This window comes from Chiloscyllium punctatum, chromosome 47, assembly GCF_047496795.1.
Source record: "Chiloscyllium punctatum isolate Juve2018m chromosome 47, sChiPun1.3, whole genome shotgun sequence".
NCBI classification, from domain to species: Eukaryota; Metazoa; Chordata; class Chondrichthyes; order Orectolobiformes; family Hemiscylliidae; genus Chiloscyllium; species Chiloscyllium punctatum.
Window position 1 is genome coordinate 23,013,975 of NC_092785.1, and position 13,621 is coordinate 23,027,595.

Sequence of the window (13,621 nt, forward strand, 5' to 3'; positions counted from 1 at the left end):
TCACTCAGGTGTAATGAGAGGATCTCCTATCTTGGCCTTGAAGCATACGTACTTGCGATGGCATCTCGGTATTCTCCATGGCAAAATCAGTGTTCGTGAACTTCTATCACCAAGGGGACGAGGCAGAGCTGTTTCCATGGGTGCTCCATTCTCAGACAGTCTAGAGTTCTGCGCAACCATTTCCCTTCAAGTGGCTGACTTGCGAAAGCAAACCAGGCTGCAGCACTGAAAAACACAGAAAGAAACAAGACGAACAGGTACGTCGAAAACACACAGATAGGACAAACAGACAGTATAGGACACGAGACAAATGAACAGAACATGCAAGAGCGCCCTTGTCAAGACGATCTCAGGACCTTACAATCAGGAAAGTAAAACTGTGCAAGGGTTTTCTTTTTACAGCAGCAATCTACCTCCGGCCAGGTTCACGTGAAATAGCCAAATTTAGCGAAATGTAGGGAGGCAAGTTTTAGGAATCATCTGATCTGCCATCTCAACTGACCGTCTGTCCTCTGTCAGGACGACAGAACTGATACAGGTGAGGAATTGGACAATTTCGGACAATTAGAATTAGGTCTCCCTTCTGTATCTACCTTCAAGCAGTCATCCAAACGTTCCCTGAGGCCTGGACCACTGACTGAGTTGTAGAGCCTACCAGTGCCATTTTTAAAAAAAAGTCAGGTCGGGGACACTGTATAAGTTAAGAACCTGCAGGCTAAACCAAACTGTTGGAGGATTGTCCAATTACAAATGGAGGCCATACACAGATCTTGTGAAATTGACGAACACTGGTTTATTTCACACACTATCATGAGGAGGCGAAATTGACCAGATTGGTACAAAACGGACACTTTGCACATTTAAGACAAGTATTTTCCTCCCTGCACTTCAGATACAAACAGTTACAGCAGTGAAATGTTCAATACAAGGGCAATGCATTTTCGAATACAGTTAATAGAAAACAATTGTTTATCCAGCAATATCCATCAGTTAACTATTATAAAAGATGTTTGCTATTCTGCAGGAGCAGGTGCTAATGGATAGTATCCTGGCTTCAATTGATCCAAACGATAAAATTGATTCTTGTCAGACAACTTGTTACCACCTTGTCTGCGTCGGCTTTGAGGAGATTGAGCACCTGGGGAGACAGGGAATGCCCTTGGGGCTTCAGGTGCGACGAAACTATTGTGTGGTAGGAAAACCAGTTCGCAGATCATCTTAGTACTGTATTCCTTCGTTCGGGAAACTGCTGAGGTAAAGTTTCATTTCAGTGTTTGTTTCTGAGCTGAGTGGCATGATGAGGCATGAGGCATGATGAGTGGCATGAAGTTGATCTGGCAGTGGCACGATGAGGAGGCGATGTTTGGCTCAGAACAGACATGGTTTCTGTGGGCAAGAGGCGGGAAGGCAGAGTGGTTTGTTTTTTCTCCAACCCCTTCTCCCAATTATCTTAGACAGTGAGTGACCTCTCCCGTCTGCTGAGATCAGACAGTGATTGAATTCCCCCAGTGAGATTAGGCAATTTGCAAACTCCCGAGCGAGATCAGATAATGTGTGACCTCCCGCAATGTGATCCCTCAGTGCGAGACCCCCCTGTGGGATGAGACAGTGTGTTATTCCACCCGCCTACCCATTGAGATCAGACAGTGTGTAACCCCTCCCTCTCGTGAGATCACACAGTGTATGAATCCCCTCAATGAGACCAGATAACGTGCAATCCTCCCCTGTTGCCATAGTGAAATAAAAACAGTGTGTGACCTGTGGGAGCATGGAGCCCTACCCCTGCTCAGTGATTTCAGACAGTATGTGACATTGGGAAGGATGGGTAGAGGGTATCATGTCATCATACAATGGTTACACGACAGAATGAGACCATTGAATGGATTGTGTCTGCTTTCGGATATGAAACTCACAGTCACTTCAAACTCCAATGCAGCAGTTATGATTATTGAACCTTCAGTGCTGATCCAAGATCCTTTTAAACAAATTGAGGCTCTTCTCCACCATACTGGGCAGTGACTTCCAGATCACCACCATCCACTGGGTGAAAAGCTTTTCACAGCATATTACCTGCAGATAGTCATATGTTTTCCGCCAAATCTCTGGCAAATTTACTGGAAACACAACCTGTTGAGTGGGGGGTGCAGGTGCGTGGATCTGGGTTGAATGATCTTCAGTGGTTTGGTGTGGATTTGATTCGCCGAGAGGCTTACTTTCACACGAGACACTGTGTGATTCTATGACTTATTAATTTTGGTCTCTGTAATGTCATCAGTTTAGAATAACTTTTATCCCTTCATCACCTTAATTAAATCTTCTGCCCATCAACAGTCTAACCTTACTATCTCTGTCTTCTTTGTCCTTGGACTGATCTTTTAATTCTTTGTCATCTACATCACAAATATTACTAACTTCTTACTGAATAACATTATCCCACGGTCTCCTATCTCAGTCCGTGAGCTGATGAACCACCCATCCAGGCCTTTAGCACACTAAGCAATAATAATTAAAATACAACTGTGACAGACTTTACTTTGAACACGTTAAAATTCAGTCGTCCAAAGTTCTATTGCATGCATCCTATTTCACCTGACTGCCACTCAGTTTGCATCTTTTGCTTGTTTATCTTCAGTGCTCCTCTGTGCTCAATTGTCTATCATTTCAACATCCTTCCTCCAGTTTGAGTCCATTCATTATCTCTATTCAGGCTATTTCCATAACTATCCAGGATCACTTAAAATCCGTGTTCCCTCTGAGTTTATGTTCGTTCTCATATCTCTGTACCTTCACCTGATCAGTGGTGAATGAGTTCGAAAAAGGTTTGATGTGATAATTGCTGAGATAGAGATGTTCACGCCATTGAATAGGGAAATAAAGCAGTTAATCAGACTGTTATTACAGAAACTGATCCGTTGACAATTCTGTGCCACGAACATTACTTCTCAACTGTCAACCCAATCCAGGCTGTCATACAGGGCTGTTGTCCAGTGCTTGCTGCATGTGGTTGAAAACAGTTGGTCCCAGGATACAATGCTGAGACATTGTTACAGTGATTGACTGGAGCTGAAACAATTGTCCTCTGAAACAACGACTGTGTGCCTTCAAGGAAGGTATGAGGCTAACAAATGAAGTGTTTTCAAGAAAAATGTCATTGTCTTGAATCATAATTTTCACTGGAGAACAGATTAGATTGGAGGGGCTGGATGTGCCACTTCTGTTACTCACTGCTTTACTCTTGATCGCATTGGATCAGTACGTGGCCCAGTAATTGTCGTGAAAGCAATTCGGGTACAGTTAAAGGAAAAGCAATGTTTATGGGAAAAGTGGTGTATTTAGGATCGCCTCTTTCCAGAGGAGATCTCCAGTATACTCACCCATATTCACCATTGCTCATGATTTGGTGCAGTTACTGCTTTACAGGCTCAAGCCCCCATTCCTGAGGAGATCCTTTCCTTCTCGTTAATGAAATTTATCTTTCACGGCACTACTCAATCTATTAATGATTATTCTTTCCAGGAAATCACTGAGCTTGTGGAGAAGATAATCCGGGCAGACAGTTCCAAACTGCTGCTAAATCTGGTACTGGAGAAAGACCCTCAGACCGAAAGGATGATATGGGTATCCTTTGTGAAAATGCGCTATGGGCTCCCAGAGTTGGATAAAACACTGAAAGAAATACAGGGACATGATACAGTGGAGTCTCACACTATTTCTTTTCAGATTGGAGCACTTCATAATTTGTCAGTGTTACACAGATCTGAACTAATTAAATCTAAATAATCTGAACAGGTCCTGATCTACTTCATTACATGTTTATGGTCCAAAATTTTTCCGAAATACCCAGTCAACTGAATGGTAATTAGCAACATGGATATATTAAATTATTTTATTTCATTTTTCAATTTGTATCCTCGCTCTCCAACTGAAGGAGGCAAATGTAATTTCTCTCTCCAAGAAAGGAAATAGGGAAATCCCCGGCAATTACAGACCAGTTAATCTCACGTCTGTCATCTGCAAGGTGTTAGAAAGAATTCTGAGGGATAGGATTTATGTCCGTCTAGAAGAGCATGGCTTCAGTAAATGCAGACAGAACGGCTTTGTGAGGGGCAGGTCATGCCTCACAAATCTTACTGAGTTCTTTGAGGATGTTACTAGACAGGTTGATGAGGGTCGATCTCTGGATGTGGTGTATATGGACTTCAGCAACGCACTTGATAAGGTTCCCCATGGTAGGTTCGTTCAGACGGTCAGGGGCAATGGGACACAGCTAAATTTAGCTGTCGGGTCAGAGAGTTGGCTGGTCGAAAGAATACAGCGAGTGGTATTGGAAGGAAAGTATTCTGCCTGGAAGTCAGTGGTGAGTGGTGTACCACAGGGCTCTGTTCTTGGGCCTGTAGTCTTTGTAATTTTTGTTAATGACTTAGATGAGGGGATTGAAGTATGGGTTAGCAAGTTTGCAGACGACACAAAGGTTGGAGAAATCGTTGACAGGTTAGAGGACTGCTGTAGGTTGCAGCGTGACATTGACAGGTTGCAGAGATGGGCTGAGAGGTGGCAGATGGAGTTTAAACTGGATAAATGCGAAGATATGCATTTTCGAAGGTTGAACTTGAAATTTGAGTGCAGGATTAAAGACAGGATTCTTGGAAGTCTGCAGGAACAGCGGGATCTTGGTGTGCAGGTACATAGATGCCTTAAAATTGCCACCCAAGTGGACAGGTTTCTTAAGAAAGCTTATGATGTTTTGGCTTTCATTAACAGGGGGATTGAGTTTAAGAGCAGTGAGACCTTGTCGCAGCACGATAAAACTTTGGTTAGACCTCACTTGGAATGTTGTGTCCAGTTCTGGTCGCCCTATTATAGGAAAGATGTGGATGCTTTGGACAGGGTTCAGAGGATGTTTACCAGGATGTTGCCTGGACTGGAGGGCTTATCTTACGAAGAGAGGTTGACTGAGCTCGGACTTTTTTCATTGGAAAAAAGAAGGAAGAGGGGGGACCTAACTGAGGTGTACAAGATAATGAGAAGCATAGATAGCGTTGATAACCAGAGACGTTTTCCCCAGTGCAGAAATTGTTAACATGAGGTCTCATAATTTTAAGCTGTTTGGCGGAAAGTATAGAGAGGATGTCAGACGCGGGTTCTTTATGCAGAGAGTTCTGGGAGCATGGAATGCGTTGCCAGTAGCAATTGTGGAAGCTAGGTCATTGGGGATATTTAAGAGACTGCTGGACATGCATATGGTCACAGAAATTTGAAGGTTTGTACATTAGGTTTACCTTACAAGAGGATCAATGGTTGGGCACAACATCGTGGGCTGAGAGCCTGTTCTATGCTGTACTGTTCTATGTTCTATATTTCCCTGCATCAATGTGTTTGAATTTAACTATTTTTTCTTTGGTTTCAAACTTGTGAATCTGAAGTTTAGAGCTGGGAAACATGATTCCAATTGGTTTTACTTTAACCCGTATTATGTAGATTTAACGTATAGAATCCACAGAGTTTTTTTCCTGTGTGCATGGAAACTGCATCGGGTTCACAAACACAGTGAAATTCGGGACGAACCTGGCAGAATCCTGTTAAACTGTGAAACCTTGTGCGCGTCAGGTAGGGTCCTGACACACTGTGAAATCCTGTAAATACCTGACAGGATCATGATACAGTGTGAAACTCTGTACATCCCTGGCAGGTTCCGGATAAATTGCAAATCTCTGTAAACACCTGGTAGGGTGCTGATTCACTGTGAAGCCCTGTGCACACCTGGAAGTTGCCTGATACACTGTGCCAACCTGCACACGCCTGACAGTATTGTGGTGTCTGTGAAACCCTGTACACTCAGTGCAGGATCCTGATATACTGTGAAAAGCTGTGCACTCTGTGCAGGATCCTGATATACTGTTAATCCCTCTTTATACCAAGCGGCCTACCAATTTACTGTGAAAACCTATACACACCTAGCAGGATTCTGATACACTGTGTAACCCTGGACACACCTGGCAGGATCCTGGCAACAATGTGAAAACCTGATACCCTGTGAAAACCTGTTCATATTTGGCAGGATCCTGTTCAAATGGGAAACCCTGTAAACACCTTGCAGGGTCCCAATACACTGTGATACCCTGTACACATCTGGCAAGGTACTGCTGCACTGTGAACCCCTGCACACACCTGGCAGAGTGCTGCAATACTGTGATAACGTGTACACACCTGGCAGGATTCTTTCACGCTGTGGAACCCTGTGCACAGCTGGCAGTATCTTGATACTCTTTGAAACCCTGTAGACATCTGAGAGTGTCCTGACACACTGTGAAACACTTTGTGAACCTGACAGCATCCCGGTACACTGTGAAACCCTGTAAATTCCTTGAAGGATCCTGATGCTCTGTGTAACCCTGCACACACATGACAGGGTTCTCTCAAACTGTGAAACTTTGTGCACACCTGATAGGATTCTGATACACGGTCAAAGATGTGTACACCTGGAATCGTCCTGATACGCTGTGAAACCATATTTATACATTGCAGTGTCCTGATGCACTGGGAAACCAGCACATGCGAGGCAAACTCTGACACCCTGGCCACAGAGGGTGTGTGTTACCTTACTGTTACACGGTGAAATCCTGTGCACACCTGGCAGGGTCTGACACACTGTGAAACCCTGTTCACACCTGGCAGGGTCATGCTACAGTGTGATATCATGTACACCCCTGACACCATCCTGATACACAGTGAGAATATGTATCCATCTGCTTGGGTGTTGAAACTCTGAAATGCTGAAAGCACCTGCCAACGCCCCGATACACTGTGAATCCCAGTTTACACCTGGCAGTTTCCTGTTGCACTGTGAAACCCTGCACACTCCTGGCGGAAGTCTGATTCACTGTGAATCCCTGTACACACCTGACAGGATTCTGATGCACTGTTAAAACCTGTGCACACCTGGCAGGATCCTGTCACACTATGAATCCCTGTGCACACCTAGCAGGATCCTGCTACATTGTGAAACCCTGCACACATCTAGCAGTGTCCTGATACACTGTGAAACCCTGGTACAATTCTGGCAGGACGCTGACATACTGTTAAATCCTGTGCACACCTAACATGTTCCTCATACGCTGTTAAACCCTGTACCTACCCAGAAGGATTCTGATACACTGGGCAGCACTGTACCCACCTGGAAGGATCTTGGTACACTGCGAAACCCTGTGTACACCTGATAGAGTCACGACACACTGTGAAACCCTTTACAAACCTGGCAGGACCCAGTTACACTATGAATCCCTTACACACCTGACAGGATCCTGATTTATTGTCAAATGCTGTAAACACCTGACCGGATGCTGATACACTGTGATGACCTGTACACACCTGGCATGGTCATTTGGCAATGTGAAACCCTATACATACTTGGCACAGTCCTGACTCATTGTGAAACCCGGTAGAGACTTGGCAGTTTCATAACAATCTGTGAAACCCTGTACACAATTGGCTGCTTCCCAGTACACCGTAAAGCCCTGTAAACAACTGGTAGGATCCTGATACAATGTGAAACCCTGTATTAACCTGGCAGGCTCTCGATCACTGTGAAACCCTTTACACACCTGGCTGGGTCCAGATATACTGAGAAAGCCTGGACAGACCTGGCAGGTTCCAATACATTATGAAACGCTGTACGTATCTGGCAGAATCCTGATACACTGTGAAACCCTGCACATACCTGGCCGTGTCTTGGTACACTGTAAAACCTTTTTAAATACATCGAGGGATCCTGATAAAATAAGAAATCCTGTATACATCTGACAGGACTCTAGTACACTGGGGATCCGAGTCCTCACCTGTAAAAGTCATAGAGTCTTAGAAATGTACTTCAGTCCAACTCGGCCACTCCGACTAAATATATCAACCCAGTCCAGTCCCACCTGCCAGCGCTCGGCCCTGATACGCTGTCAAACGTTGTGCATGCCTGCCAGGAGCCTGATACATTGTGAATCTCTGCACACACCTGACAGTATCATGACACACTATTAATCTCTCTCCACACCAGGCAGGGCCCCGATAGACTGTCAAACCTGGTGAACACCTGGCAGGGTCTGACACACTGAAACCCTGTACAAACCTGGCATAATCCGAATTGGCTGTGAAACCCTGTGCACACCTGGAAGAATCCTCATCAGCTGGGAAACCCTGTACACACCGGGCAGGGTTCTGATATATGTTGAAACCTGTACTCACCTAACGTTCAGGATACGCTGTAAAACTCTGTGCACACTTGGCAGAATCCTGATACACTGTCAAATCGTGTAGACCAGTTGCACAATCCTGATATGCTATACACGTCTGATAGGATCCTGATACACTGTGAAATTCTACACACCTCGCAGGGTCCAGATACACTGTGAAACCCTGCATACACCTGGCAAGATCATGTTACAACGTGATTGCCAGTACACACTTGGCAGGATCATGATACACTAAACCCCGTTCACACCTGGCAGGATCCTGGTAAGCTCAGAAACCTGTACATACCTGGCAGGATCCTGATGCACTTGGAAACAATGTCCACCCTGTTGGTGCCCTGATACACTGTGAGATCCTATACACATCTGGGAGGATCCTGATTCCCTGGAAATCCCTGTACAAACTTTGCAGGGTCCCGATATACTGAGAAACCCTGTCCACATCTGGCAGTGTCCGGTACACTGTAAAACCCTGTAAACACTTGGCTGGGTCCCATTACAATGTTAAACCCTGTACACACCTGGCACGGTTATGATACCTTATGAAACCTTGCACACACGACAGGCAGGTTCCTGGCACACCCTGGAGTCCTTTACACACCTGCCAGAATCTCGGTGTCTGTGAAATCTTGTGCACGTTTTGCATGAAACTGATGCACTGTGAAACTCTGCACACACCTGGCAGGGTCCTCATACGCTCTAAAACCCTTCATGCACCTGGCGGGATCCCGATTGAGAGTGAAACTCTGTATACACCTGGCAATCTCCCGATGCACTGTTAAATCCTGCACAAGACATGCGGGTTCCTGATGGACTATGAAAACCTGCACACACCTGGCAGAGTCGTGATATATTCTGAAACCTTGTACACAGCTGGCAGGGTCGCATTACAATATGATATTTTGTACACACATATAGGATACATTGAGAAACATTGATACATTGCACACTCATTGATACATTGTGAAACAGTGTACACATCTGGCACCGTCCTGATACATCGTGAAACACTGCACAAACCTGTCAGGATCCTAATATATTGTGATGAAACAGAGTACCCACCTGGAAGGGTCGTGATATAGCGTGACACCTTGTACACACCTGGAATGCTTCTGTTACATTCTGAAGCCCTCTACACAGCTAGCAGTCTCCTGATACACTGTGAAAGCCTGTACCCACTGGCAGAGTCCTGATACATTGTGAACCCCGGTACACACCTGACACATTCCTATTACACTGTGAAACCCTGCAGACACCTGGTAGTTCACTGTTACTCTGTGAAACCCTGCATACACCTAGAAGCGTCTCAGTACACTGTAAAACAATGTAAACACTTGGCAGAGTCCCAATATAATGTAAAAGCCTGTACATACCTGTCAGGTTTCCGATAGACTATTTATTCCTGTACACAACAGGTAGGGTCCCTATAAACTGTGAAACCCTGTACACACCTGATCCGCTATGAAACCCTGTACAGACCTGGAACGATCCGAACACGCTGGATACCCTGTACATGCCTCACAGCGTCCTGATACACGGTGAAACCCTGTACACATCTAATGGTTATGATATGCTGTGAAATCCTTTACACACCTGGCAGGAGCCTGATACGTTGTAAAACCCTGTACACACCTGGCAGTGTCCTGATGCACTGTCAAACCTTGTGCACACCTGTTAGGATCCCGTTAGACTGAAAAACACCCGGTATACATCCAGCAGGAGCCTGATACACAGTCATCTCTGTATAAACCTTGCACGATCCTGAAAGAGTGTGAAATCCTCTACACACCTGGCAGTACGCTGATTCACTGTGAAATGCTGGATTCTCCTTGCAGTATCATCATATATTGTGAAAATCTGGACTGATCTGCAGGATCCTGATACACAGTGAAACCGTATATACACCTGGCACGGCCCCGATACGTTGTGAAACCGTGTTTATACCTGGCAGTGTTTCAATATACTGTGAATCTCCATACACACCTGGCAGGGTTCTGATATTCCGGGAAACCCTGTGCACACCTGCCAGGATCCATTTACAATGTGAAACCCAGTCCGCACCTGGCAGGATCCTGATACTGTGTGAAACCCTGTACACACCTGGCAGGGTCCTGATACACTGTCATAACTTGTGCACACTTAGCAGGATCCAGTTAGACTGAAAAACCCTGCACACATCTAGAAGCCTCTTGTAGCACAGAAAGCCTTGTACACTCCTTCAAGTTTCTGACAAACTGTGAAGCCATCTGCACACCTGGCAGGACGCTGATATATTGTGAAATGCTGGACAGACCTGGAAGAATCCTGATACGCTAGGAAACCCTGTACACGCATGGCCGCGTCCTGGTATACTGTGAAACCCTGTATACAAGTGGCAGGGACCTGATACACTGTCAAACTGTGTCCACACCTTGAAGGATCCCGTTCAATCAAAGAACTGTGCACACATCCAGCAGGATCTTGATACACAGTCAACCCTCTACTCTCCTTGCAGGATACTGGTTAACTGTGAAACCTTCTGCACACCTGGCAGGAACCTGATACACTGTGAAATGCTGGATACTCCCAGCTGGATCGTTCTTTGCGGTGAAACTCTGGACACGCCTGGCAGGTTGCTCATACGCTGTGAAATCCTCTACTCCCCATGCAGGATCCTGTTACACTGTGAAACCGTGTACGCACATGACAGGATCCTGATATACTGTGAAACACTGTACACACCTGGCAGGGTCCTCATACACTGTGAAACACTGTCTCCACCTGGCAGGTTCCTCATAAACTGTGAACCTCTTTACACACCTGACAGGATCCTGAAACACTGTGAAACCCTGTACAGATCTGGTAGTGTCCTGATACACTGTGAAACCCGGAATGCACCTGTGGGGATTCTGTAGAAAGGTGAACCCCTCTGCACACCTGGCAGGATTCGTTTACATTGTGCAGCCCATTACACTGCTCGCAGGATCCTGATGCACTGTGAAACACTGTACACAGCTGGCAGGATCCTGTTATACGGTAAAACCCGATGCTAACCTGGCTGGTTTCGTTACACTGTGAAACCAGGCATACATCTAGATGAATCCTGTCACACTGTGAAACTCTGTACACACCTGGCAGAAACCCGATACACGGTTAAGTCCTGTACATGTCAGGCAGGGTTCTGATTGACTGTGGAACGCTGTACCCTCCTGGCAGGGTGCCAATATACTGTGAAACGCAATGCATACTTGGCAGAGCCCTGAAACATTCTCAAACCTTGTGGACACCTGAGAGCATCCTTTTACACTGTGAAAAATGTACACACCTGGTAGGATTCTGATACACTGTGAAACCCTATAAACACCTGGCAGGGTCCTGACTCGCTGTGAATCCATATACACACCTGGAATCATCCGGATACACTTTGAAACCCTGTTTACACCTGGTAGGCTCTCGATGCACTGTTAAAACAGTACATGTCAGGAAAGTTCGTGATAGTTTCTGAAACCCTGTACAAACCTGGCAAAACTGTGATACCCTGTATAAACGTGGCACCCTATGGACTCCTGGCAGGGTGCTGAAACACTGTGAAGCTCTGTATGCACCTGTCAGACTGTTGATACGCTGTGAACCCCTGCATCCAAATGGTGCAGTCCCCATACGCTGTATAACGGTGTTTATACATGTTAGGATCCTGATACAATGTGACACCCGATATACCCCTGGCAGTGTGCTGATACACTGTGAGCTCTGTATCCACCAGACAGGCTGGTGATTTACTATGAATCCCTGTTTACACCTGGCAGCGTCCTGATACACTGTGAATACCTGTACACACCTGGTACGGTCCCAATACGCTGTGTTAGCTTGTCTACACCTGTCAGGATCCTGATACACGACAAAATCCTGTACACTCCTGCCAGAATGCTGATATGCTGTGAAACGCTCTCCACACCTAGCAGGGTTCTGATGCAGTGTCAAACCTTGTGAATACCTGACAGGGTCATGATATGCTGTTGAACCTTGTCGAAAACTAGCAGGAACCTGACACACTGTGAAACGCTATACACACGTGGCCGGGTCCTGACACACTGTGAATCCCCGTACACACATGGCAGGATTTTGATACACTGAAATGCTGTGCAGTCTTCGCAGGATCCTGATATGCTGCGAAACCGTGTACACAACTGGCATGATCCTGATATACTGTGAAAACCTGGGTGCATCTGGCAGCGTTCCGGTACACTGTGAAACTATGCACACTTCTGATGCAGTGTGAAGCCATTAACACACGGGGCAGGGTCCTGACTCACTGTGAAACGCTGTAGACACCCGGAAGTGTCCTGATACACTGTGCAACCCTGTTTACACCTGGAAAGGTCTCGATGCAATGTTAAACCAGTAAATGTCAGGCAAGGTCATGATAGACTCTGAAACCCTATACAAAACTGGCAGGGCCCTGATATACTGTGAGAACCTGTACAAAAGTGGTAGTGTCGCTTTAACAATGTAACACCCTATACACCTCTGATACTGTGCTAATACACTGAGATCTGTACCCATCTGGCAGCCTGCTGATATATTGTGAATCACTGTTTACACCTCGCAGCGTCCGGATACACTGTGAATTCCTGTAGACTCCTGGAACGGTCCCCATACGCTATGTAACCTTGCCTACACCTGTCAGGACCCTGATACACCACAGAACCCTGTACACTCCTGGCAGAGTATTGCTACACTGTGAATCCCTGTACATTCCTAGAAGGATGCTGATATACTTTGAATTGGTCTACACGCCTAGCAGGGTCCTGATACATTGTCAAAACTTGTGGACACCTGGCAGTTTCATAATACACTGTCGAACCTTGCAGAAAACTGGCAGTATCCTGTTACACTGTGAAACGCTGTACACACTGTGAATCCCTTTACCCACATGGCAGGATCTTGATACATTGTTAAATGCTGTGTAATCTTCACAGTATCCTGATATGTTGTGAAACCCTGTACACACCTGGCAAGATCCTATTACACTGTCAAACTGTATAAACACTTGGCAAGCTCCTGAGAGACATGGAAAATCTGTGCACTCCTTGCAGGATCCTGATACACTGTGAAATTCTGTGCACAGTTGACAGGATCTTGATACACTGTGAAACCATGTATAGACCTGGCAGGACCTTGTTCCACTGTGCAACCCTGCCCCCACGTGACATGGTCGTATTACAGTGTGACAATCTGTACACACCTGGCAAGGTCTGATTCACTGTGAAAGTCTGGTTACAGCTGGCAGTTTCCTGATACACTGTGAACGCCTGTACGCACCTGGCAGAGTCATGATGCCCTGTGAACTCCTGTATATACCTGACACCGTCTTGATTCACTTTGAACCCCTGTACAAGCGTTGC

The 13,621-nt window shown here is 45.9% G+C and overlaps 1 pseudogene; it reads left to right on the forward strand.

Annotated features, from left to right (window-relative positions):
- LOC140468660 (NACHT, LRR and PYD domains-containing protein 3-like) overlaps positions 1 to 13,621 on the forward strand; it is a 59,759-nt pseudogene that overhangs the window by 13,858 nt on the left and 32,280 nt on the right.